This window comes from Pinus tabuliformis, chromosome Q (assembly GCF_031772625.1).
Source record: "Pinus tabuliformis cultivar Carrire ecotype Pingquan chromosome Q, CPIR1, whole genome shotgun sequence".
Taxonomy (NCBI): Eukaryota; Viridiplantae; Streptophyta; class Pinopsida; order Pinales; family Pinaceae; genus Pinus; species Pinus tabuliformis.
In genome coordinates this window covers 206,331,124-206,343,286 of record NC_142296.1, presented here as the reverse complement: position 1 = coordinate 206,343,286, position 12,163 = coordinate 206,331,124, and positions in this window count along the sequence as shown.

Here is a 12,163-nt window from a genome sequence, read left to right as displayed (position 1 = left end):
GTGGGGATACAAGAGTATACCATCATTCATCCCAGGCATAGTGGGGAAACTGACATAGGCCGTTACATGACCTTGATATGACTGAAATATTTCATCATCCTTCTTATGCATAAAGGGGTTACAAATTACATCATGTGACCAGAAGAGATTTCATCAAATGACTACAATAGATAGAGACACACTATTACATCATGAGTCTTGATATGACCTTTGCATGAGACCAAACATCTAGATAAGACAATGATAGTCATCATACACAATGTATGATCTGCTCTATAAGCATCTGTCAACAACATCTAGACCATCAATCATGTTCTCCCTCTGTGCCTATTCCATCTGTGCTAGATGGTTTCTGTCAAGCCCATATCAGACTCTTCTCATTCTGAGTTTGGCCCATTGATTTCCTTCAAATTAACATATACGCGTCCGTATCCACATAAACAAGCGTATATACGCAGATACTCCTTATTAAACTCGCGTACAACCATTTCTAGATCAGCAACCTGTAAATGTCCTATGAAAGGATATGTCTGCATATAGATATCAACTCATCATCATAAAATCATTCACATTATATCATATGTGTAAAACGCCATAGCCTTCTTATCAACACGATCATCACTTGGGAATATCTGCATCAATCAACATATGTAAGTATCAACCTATCAACATATAGGTAAGAACTCATCATCATCATGTCTCCAACAATGAAACTTTGAGTAATCATTCATGTATCAGTGCTATGTATCTTGAGCTCAAGATCTTTTGTCAAGGCTTCTTTATATCATCAACTTCAACAATCCTCATCCACATGAGCACTAAGAACTATAGGAATCCTGCATCATAACTGTATTGTATGATCTTTATGCATATGACGACAACAGCATATGAGAGACTCATCATCAAGTAATGAAGTTGTGTATTCAAGCTTTGTACTTCTCCTTATCCTTATGAAGATCACCATGTAAGCATCATATATGCACCATTTAAGAATTAGTCCACAAATATGATCTGAACATCAACTATGTAACCCCAAGAATCATATGAGATTTTATCATGGACAACTCATAACCACATCATAGCAAGATATATCATTTATCCATATAAGCATCATCACCAAGGACTATTAACCATAATGCCAACAATGCATTATTAAAGGCATATGCTCCCCCTCAACCTGTGCCATCTGTTTACTGTTAGATTTGATCATGCATATATCAACAATAAGCATCAAGACATCATCATCAAGTTAGGATCAAAACACTTCTAAACATCTTACAAGTATCAAGACATTTCCACACATCCTCAGTAGACTGTAACTATTAACCAATAGAGAAAATAATGGACTGAATCATATCAGAGCCTTTTTCTGAGCCTGTCCCCACTACTTTTCCTCAGACTGACATATACGTGACTATGCAGTGTCTAACTCGCGTATATACGCGACTTCCCTTTATGAAACTTGCGTATGAGATTTAGGACACTGAAGTTTTACACTTTCAGCTCCCCCTGAGTCTGTTATGTCTGTGCTGTGTTGTGTCTAAGTATATTGTGTTGTGCCACATCTTTCTGACTGTACTTCCTTCTTCTTCCATATCTTCAAGCATGATGATGTTTTCTCCTTTTGGTATGGTCCCTGTACTTTGTTCTTGCATTCCTTTGCTCTATGTCCAAGCTTGTTACATGCATAGCATCTTACATGTTTCATATTCCTTCTGTAGCAATCAACAGCTTTGTGACCAAACATATTGCAAGAAAAACAATATCCCTGAAAGTACCTGGAATGTGATGATCTTTTTGTGTGATGATATTGAACCATTCTTCTTCTACATCTAGCTGCAACATGTCCAAGATTATGACATACATAACATTCAACATTATGCATTGGAGGAGTAAAATATTTCCTTTGAAGGATTTCTTTCCTTAGCTGTTGATGGGGTTTTCTTTTCATCTCTTTGTTGTGCATTTCAGATTTCTTATTAGAGTTTCTTGCCTCTCCTTGTGATATATATTCACTTTCAGTGGATTCATAAAAACCAAGACCAGTTTTGATAGCAGGAGACCTTTGACTACTAAGAATATCATCCAAGATCTTAGTACTATCTTGAAATCGTAAGAGCTTATCTTGTTCTTCTAATTTATCTTTTAGAATATTTACCTCAACTTGATGTTTCTATTCCTTTTCAAGATACTGCTTCTTCACGTTTTCTTCAGTATTTCTTTCTTCTTCTAACTGACGTCTTAGTTCAAGAACTTAATTTTCATGAGCTTGGAGTAGTTCTTTATTCCGCTTCTTTGATTCTTCAAGATCTTCTTTTAGCGAGCGGATCATGGCTTCAAGACTTTCATAGTAACTGGATCTATCTCTGAGTTTCTTGATGGTTGTGCTCCTTTCATTGACTTCATTTCTTAATGATGTCACTTCATCCTGCAACTTTTGACATTGATTTTCCTTGTCCTTGAGTAACTTCCTTACCTTGTTTCCTTCCTCTAGTTGAGCTTTTAGTTTGGTAACTTCTTCTTTGAAGGCACATTCCCTTTTGTTCAATAGATCTTGTTGATCTCTAATTTTGTCTATAAGCCTTCTAAATACTGCCTCTATTTGATATCTTTCTTGCTCACCCATAAGAGAAAATTCAGTTGCTTCGCTATCACTTTCATCATCTTCACATGGATGGATACTAAAGAATAACAAATTCATACCTGATAGATCTTGTTCATCTTCATTCTGAAGTGATTCTGAACTTGAAGTGCTTCTTCCACATAATGCCCAATCGATGCTCCTACTGTCATAGTTCTTTTGAGATGTCTTCTTCTTCTTAGGCGCTTTCTTCTTAAGCTTCTTTCCCATTGTTCCACGGATCTCCTTCAAGCGATCAAGCTTCTACCAAAGGACCTGCTCTGATACCAATTGTTGGAAATAATACTGAGAGGGGGGGGGGGGGGGGGGGGGGTGAATCAGTATTATCAAATCAATAAAACTTTTTCATTTCCATACTTAGATACATACACGCTACTTCAGTTAATGGAATCCGCGTGTATACGCAACTGTGTCTAATGCAACTAGCGTATATCCAGAATACTTATGATTCAGTTAATCCATTAAATTTTGATCTTTAGTTAGTGCATCAGAACTTCATTAACCATATGTATAGTAAGCAGGTGCAGTAAAACAGAACAGATCATCACACACAAGAAGCACACATGAACACCATGATATAAGGTGGAAACCCAATGTGGGTGAAAACCACCTGCTGCAAATCGTCTCTATCTTCTTTTAATAAGAAACTTCATTTTACAATAGTTCTGTACTGGTGCAGTCTTATACTAGTACACAGGCTTCTACCTGCAGAGGGCTACAACCCTCTCTCATTTTCCAGACTCTCCTGGATGGGAGCTACAATCCCCTTAGCTCTTGTACTAGCTGATCCATTTACTAGTACGTAGGTGCCTGCCTACTGAATGCTCCAATATTCACTCATTCTCTAGCTGCTATTGGAAGGGAGCTACCACCCCCTTTGCTCTTGTACTAGCTGATGTACTAGTACGTAGGCGCCGGCCTACAATCTCCTTTCATCCTCCAGGGACCACATTTCATACATTTTCAGACTGGATACTCCTGAAGCACAACACTATAATCTGAAGGCCACGTTTCATCAAATTTTCATACTGGACCCATAAATATCATTGAAGCACAAAACAATCAATACTAGCATCATCAATTTCTGAATCACTGAAACACTGAAACCCTGTCAACAACACAGTCACCAGAACATAGAGCAGAACACTGAACTCTGCAACAATATTCAGAACCAACTGTATCATCAAAATCATGCATCAGAGTGCATACGCTACTTGGAAGTGTTGAACCAGCGTGTATACGCAACTTCACCAAGGTGAACCAGCGTATATGTCATCAATTGCTTACTTATAACTTGATGCACTTCCTGTCTTCAGACATATCTAGATTATTACATATACAAGGATAATATGTGTGTTAGCACCCAGATCTAGTCCATCAGATCACATAAATATGAGTCATTATGATCCTGATCCAATATTAGTTCTCATCCATCAATACTGAAGCTAAACACAATCAACCAAACAAGATATGCAGAATACTGACACCTTTAAACTATCATCAGAACTCATCAACAACGAGAACCACCTGTAACTTCAAACATCATAGCTCAAATGGTATACGCTACTACAATGAACCAAAACCGCGTACATACGCGCTTACACGAAAGCCAACCCGCGTACAGATCTATAAATATTCAATCATGACTTGCAGCGATTTCAAACTTAAGTTATACCCAGTTCAGATCATTACATAGATCTAGAATAAACATAATAAATCATATAGAGATAGTTCATTTCAAACCATTTGATCCCGATCTATCCTTAGATCTTGTTCTCCATCAACCGGTGAGATCCCTCCTTAGCTCAGATCAAGCAATGCATCATCAACCCATAACCTGCATACTGGATCTCATACTTCATCAAATATTCAAGAATTTTTCCCTGCAATTGTCTAATGATCTTCTTCTCCTTTTATAGTCTTAGGCCTTGCTCAATACCATGGTCCAAAACCATAACAAACCAATACCATGGACCCAATACTTGGGATCAACACTTCTGACGAGATACCTGTTACACTAAAAAATGTCACCATGGCTATTTACAGTTAGTATGGCTCTATCAACAGTCATGCTATCCTCTTAGGCAAGTCTTATGCCTCTGCTCTCCATGTCAAACTCCAAAAAGAGAGAAAGTCTTTATAAATGTATTTATCTCTGGGTACGCAGGTTCTCTCAACTTTACCTGCGGGTACGCACCCAATGTTCACAAAAGCTACGTACTTGTACGCTCTGTATGTAAAGGGGCAGGTGCGTACCCCTGTAAAGGTCAAAATGCACAAGTTTCATCTTTAAAAAGTTACTTGTGGTCATTTCTAGAGCATTCTAGAAGGTTGTTCGACGTGTATTGAGCGCCTCCAGATGGTTCATGTACCCCTACCAAAGAGGAACTTATCCCATCAATGAGGGAGCTATCCCATCCAAAGAGGGGATTATCCCATTGATGGTGGACCTGAATAACTTCCTCTAGACCACTATAAATACAGGCATTGGGCCAGAAGGAGGAGAGGTTGGAAGCTAAACATTTCTAAGGGTAGATGCTGCTGGAATTAGGACTCCCATTTAGAAGCTTGTGAGGAGAGATTGCCATCTTTGCTTGTTCTATTTGGAAGTGGGTGAGCTTTGTCAAAGTAAAGGAGAACTCTTGATGGACCCTGGGAGGGACTTGCACAACACCAAGGCTCAGGTTGTAATTGTTCCTTTTGTTTCCTATTAATGCAAATGAGTCCATTCTTCTCAATAACTTGTTATTTATGAGTTGTTTCATGTACTCCTTGGTCTATGTGTTAAATATGTTTTATTTTATGAGATTATCAAGTGCTATTTAATCGTTTGATTGTTAGTGAATGCAGGTTTTGAAGTGAAGGAGGAGCTCATCCGGATCAGCGAGGCTGGACTGCTACAACAGCGTTGGACTATAGGTAGGATCTAAACACTTGATTTCTTGTATGGTAAATGCATGTTTAGAGAAGGATTGCTCTTGTTTGTCTTGTTTGTCACTAGAGAGTCTTAGGCTCCTAGGGAGGTTGGTTGTGTCCGCACTATCGACTCTTTCCGCCTGACAATACCATGGTCCAAAACCATAGGTTCAAATACCAAGGACTAACTACCACGGACCAAAAGTAAGTTCTCCAATATATACGCGCTTTTCCTTGCGTGAAAGTGCGTGTATACGCATACGTGCCTTTGTAATTTCTAACCTGCGTGTATACGCGGTTTAGTCTAGATGAACCTGTGTATATGTCTTTTCCTTCATTCTGAAAGCCTGTACTGAGATCTGTCACCAAAGAGAGTTGCCATCAAGGACAACACCTGTCTCATAATGCCAACAATCTCCCCCTTTAGACTTGATGGCAAAGCTAACTTGTCACACTTAGAACTATCATCTGATTCCTTTGAGTTGTCCTGCATCCCATGCATTCAGTCACATATGATATCTCTTCTGAAGATTCATCTAGTTATAAATAAGTGAGATGTTCTTCTATGAGTGGGTTGCCATCAAGTACAACTCATGCATCATAATGCCAACAGATAGGACTATGACTTCTAGTGGTTCATTACTTACCAATGGTGTTAAAAATACACATAATAAAAGAGAACCAAGAAGGCTTGGAATTAAAGCATTATATACACTAGGTGCATTCCTAGAGTTTTGTTGACAAGTGAAAAAATTCCACCTATAACAAGAGAGATATCACCCAAATAAACCCCTATTTATTTGGTATTGTGATACACACCAGAATGTAGGCCTCGTTTCTTGTCCTAATATAACCTAAAAAATGATAAAAACTAATTTATACTTGGGAAAATATATAACATAAAAATATTTACAAGTAAATATTATCTAATTTATACAAATTTCTATTGTTTTGGATGGGCTTGTGTTATCTAATCAATGGGGATAAGGTAAATATTGCATAAATGTAGGCCATTTAAGAGTTTCACAATTGTTTGGGGCAGTAATATTTCTAACTAATATGTGGTCTTAGTCAGCTACATGAGAAATGTTTACTTCAGTGAGCGAGTTTTAACAAACCATATTTTTATGCTTTGTTTTGTGCTTTTAAGGGTTTATTTGCATGCAATGTTTAATATAATTTATAGAAAATAAATATATCTCAAAAGTGGGATAAAGCTTCAGTACTAACATGTGAATATAAGATAATGAAAAATTGATATATTCAATGACTTAGAATTAATTCGAAATACTTTAAATAGCTCAATAAAACATTTGTGTATTTCATTTCAAAAGAAAACAAATGTTAGGTCCCTATACTACTAGTATAGCCCCTTATTTTTATTGTTAGTGCAGCCCCCTTATTGTTATTTTTGTGCCCATGTAGTCCCCATATTGTTAGTATCGTTCCCCATAGAAGCACACTATTATTATTTTTGTGCGCTTACATTATTATTGTTATGTAGGCTTTGATTATATTGTAACCCCTTAGATTCCTATATATAAAAAGGAGGTCTTGTCATTTTTATTATCCAAGAATTGTTCATTTATGTAATGTAAAGGAGGTTCCCCCCTTGAAGAGGATAATTTTTAATTCATTGATCTATCTTTTGTGAACTGGTTACATAATATTTGGAATAAGAGTTTTGGATTCTAGGGTTTTGCTGTTGCAAACAGGTCATTGTGGAATTTTCACTATAACTTTTTTTATACAAATTTTCAGAAGAAGAAATATTTACCACAAGGATCAAAAAGCCTGATGAACAACATGTAGAAATTTCAGATCTTGGTTTGCTATATTTTTGGAGATATGATCCAATGAAGTTAGGGTTTTAGCATGCTCCAGAATTTCGTCTCAAATAAGTTACCTTGGGAAAATAAACATATATTACTCTATAAGAATTGGACTTGAATTTCATAAAAATTGGCCAAAAGTGCACGGTTTGTAGTATCTTGTGTATTGTTTTTAGGTCTTAAGGTCGAAACAATGACATGTGGCACTCTGTACAAGTTCCATCTACTAAACCAATTCATAATTAGAACATCGTGGGAGATTGGACATAACTTTAACTTGAGGAATCCAAATTTGGTCTACATTACAGAATTGGAAAGAAGATTTAGAGGGATACCACAAGAATGAATTTTAGACCTTGGAAATTAGAATTGATAGAGATACGACAGATTCAATATCAAGATCCTACAAAGCAAGAAAAATGTGTGTATTGTTTTTTAAATTTGCATAAGTTTTGTTTGGAAAATCACCTTGAAGTGATTCAAGGGGCATAGTGAAGCATAAATATCATTGTTTGATTTAAAAATGAATCAAAGAAAGAGAATGGAAACACCTAGTAATCAACCAAAAAGCTCTACTATGATGCGTGAAGAAGAGGAAGAAATGCAACATGATATATCAAAATTACGATACCAAGTGCAACAAATTTCGCTCTCGCAAAGAGTAACCAAAAATGAAATGGAAGATAGGATGGATGGTTTGAATAATGGCTTAAAATCAGACATGGAAAGTTTGGAAGATGGTTTAAAGGAAGACATGGAAGGTTTGAAAGAAGGTTTGAAAAAGTTGCTACAAGAAATACTTCCTAATGGCGAAAAGATATTATATGAAACTCATGATGAGAACAAAATAAATGTTAATCACGATTTCATATAATCTAATGTTGGATCGAAGACCCTCTATATTCCAAAGATCGATATGAGGAAGTTTGACGTCAAGGATATGGTAACACAAATATTACAGATGGAGCAATATTTTGATCTCCATAATGTGCAACACACACAAACGGTATGCATTGCAACTTTATATTTAGATCACAATCAGTTTGTATGGTATAGATGGATTTTTTCTTATAAACCACTTGTCACTTCGTCAATTTTTACGGAGGAAATCATAACACATTATGAGGATACAAATAACAACACTTCTTTAGCCAATTGATAAATCTCAAACAAAAGGATTCAATGGCGGAGCACATTGAGGACTTCCAAAAATTGAATATAAGGGTAAATGATATTCCAGAGGAACATAGGATTGATGTATTCATAGTGAATTTAAAGGATAACATCCAATATGAAGTTCGCCTTTAGGAACCTGATTCATTGAAGAAGGTATTCGTGGTGGCAAGAAACGTTGAAAGAAAAATTATGGCAACAAGGAAGTCTACCACTCACAACTATAAAGATGGAAGTGTTGCTGCTCCTATCCTTCCACAACCTACAAGGTTGACACCACAACAATTGGAAGAAAAAAGAGCAAAAGGGCTTTGTTACAGTTGTGATAGAAAATACACTAAAGGTCATAAGTTTGTTGAGAAAAAATTATTTTACATAGATTGTGAAGAGGAGGAAGAAAAGGAACAAGAAATATCAAAAGAAGAGGATATAAACTAGGAACTAACCCCGGAGAAAGAAGAAATTAATCCAACCATATATTGTAATGCATTGGCAGGAATTACCACTCCTCAATTTCTCAAGATAGAAGGACCTATCAAGAAGAAAAAGGTTATAGTATTGATTGATTTGGGTAGTACCCATAATTTTATTCATTGTGAGATAGCCAAGGAATTGAATTTATTCCAATATCCAACACCAAAGTGTCAAGTGATGGTTGCAAATGGAGGAACTATATATTTCTCTAGAAAGTGCCATAATATCAAGATAACCATGGGGGAATATGTGTTGAATAGTCCAATGGTTTCCATTCCAATGGGTGGTGCTGATCTTGTACTAAAGGTCCAATGGTTACAATCTTTGGGTATGATAGATTTTAATTTTCAAGAATTTTTCTTGAATTTTTTTGGGAAGGAAAGGAAGTTGAACTAAGGGGTATCACAAGGAAACTAGGAAAGTTAGTCAGCTCTAATGATATGATAAATGTTATAAAGAAAGAACAACATGGTGTAATTACACAATTATGCTCACTAGAGATTCAAACATCAAAATCATTTATTTCTCGGGATCTCTAAAAGGTCTTCGACAATCATTCCAAGGTATTTGAGACTCCCAAAGGCCTCCCACCTATTCATAATCATGGTCATGCTACTCATTTGATTCCAGGAAGTGTTCCTCCAAAATTAGGCCTCAAAGATATCCCTATGCCCAAAAGAGTGAAATTGGACATATGGTTGTAGAAATTCTAGAGGCTGGTATAATTCAACCTAGTCAAAGGATGGATCATGGTGCATGTGTTCGAATTATAGGGAGCTCAACAAGGTCACTATTAAAGATTAATTTCCCATTCCCGTCATGGAGCAATTTACTTCACCAAGTTGGGTCTTTGTTCAGGATATCATCAAATTAGAATGAAAACTAAAGACATTCTGAAAACAACATTTATAACTCATGAGGGTCATTATGAATTTTTGATCATTCCTTTTGGCCTTACCAATTCACCTTCTACATTTCAATGTTTGATGAAGTCCATTTTCAAACCCTTCCATAGAAAATTTGTGTTAGTATTTTTTGATGATTTACTAATCTACGGTAAGTCTTGGAAGGATCATGTTGAACATGTTGACAAGGTGCTCAAACTATCGGAGGAGAAACAATTATATGAAAAAACCTCCAAATGTTTCTTTGGAGTACAAGAAGTGGAATATCTGGGTCATATTGTATCTCATGAGGGTGTTAAAGTAGACCCTATCAAAATTAAACCCATTGAATGGAAAATCCCCACAACCATAAAGAATCTTCGAGGATTTCTCAAGTTGACAGGGTATTATCGCAAACTTGTTAAGAATTGTGGGAGAATAGAAACACTTCTAACAACATTACTAAAGAAAGAGGCATTTTCTTGTACTCCGGAAGCAAATAAGGCCTTTTAACATCTTAAAGAGGTGATGTGCCAAACACTAGGCTTAGATACACCAGACTTCACAAAACCCTGTATTGTGGAATGTGATGACTCAGGAAATCGAATTGGTGTTGTTTTAATGCAAGAAGGAAGACCCATTTCTTTTGAAAGTTTTCCAATCAAAGGAAAGTATTTACACAAACCTATTTATGATAAGGAAATGTTGGAAATACTACATGCACTAAAGAAATTGCTACCTTACCTAATGGGAAGAAAATTCAAGGTAAAAATATATCCTGATAGTCTTAAGTAATTTTTGGAACAAAGATTATCTTGAGAAGAGCAGCGAAAGTGGGTCTTAAAGATGTTATTTTATGACTTTGAAATCATCTACAAAAAGGGGAAGAAAAATGTTGTTGCAAATGCACTCTCAAGAAAGGATGAGAATGTGGATGGATTTCTTTGTGCCATTTCTATTATCCAACCAGATTTAATAACTAAAGCAAGGGATGAATGGAATAATGACGATGAAGTGTGGATGCTCATTCAAAATTCATAGCAAGATCCCAGTATATATGATACATTTAGTTGGAAAAATTATTCATTATGGTACAAAGATCACTGATATCTTTGTAAAAATTTCCAACTCAAACAAGAGATTCTTTTGGAATTGCACACCTCTCTTTCCCTTAGGAGGGCACTCAAGATTTTTAAAAAATTATGATAGGGTCAAGAAGGAATTTTTTTAGGAGGGCCTTAAATCTAATATTCAAAAGTTTGTGGCGGAATGTTTGGTTTTCAAACAAAATAAAGTTGAGACAATTAAGACCTTGGGTCTGTTACAACCTTTAGCCATTACAAGTCAATGTTGGGAGGAGGTTTTAATGGATTTTATCACAGGTTTACCCAAGTCCGAAGGAAAGAGTGTCATCATGGTGGTAGTTGATAGGCTTACCAAGTATGCACATTTTTGTGAATTATCTCATCCATTTAAAGCCAGTACCATTGCTACTGTATTTATGGAAATAATTCAAAAGCTAAATGGTAACCCAAAGATTATTATAAGCAACAGAGATCCCATTTTCACTGGAATTTTTTGGTTGGAATTATTTTCTTGTCTGGGTACTCAATTAGCTCATAGCTTATCTTATCATCCTCACTATGATGGGAAAGCTTAGATAGTGAACAAATGATTGGAAGGATATATTCGTTGCTTTGTATATGATAAACAAACACAATGGGTCAAGTAGTTACTTTTGGTTGAATGGTGGTATAACACTTCCTTCCATATTGCAGCAACAATAACCCCATTATGGCACTTTATGGATATCATCCACCATCCATCACATCATCTTTAAGAGAAAATTATAAGGTTCAAGTAGTGGAAGATCACATCAATCATCAATAGCAAGTTCTCCAACTATTAAAGGATAACCTCACTTTGTTGCAAAATTGAATGAAACAATAGGAAGATCAACATAAAAACAAAATAAGTTTTGATGTAGGTGACAGGGTATTTTTACGGCTACAACCATTCAAACAAATGTCCCTCAAACAAGATGAGAAGGATAATAAATAATCACCAAAGTACTATGGTCCTTACAAGATGTTGCAGAAGATTGGTACTATGGAATACAAATTGGAGCTTCCTCCATCTTCTCGAGTGCACCCAATTTTCCATGTTTCATTCTTAAAGAAGGTTACAGGTGACAAGCTCCCAGTTCAAACAATATTTCCAAAACATGATGAGGAAGGAAAAAT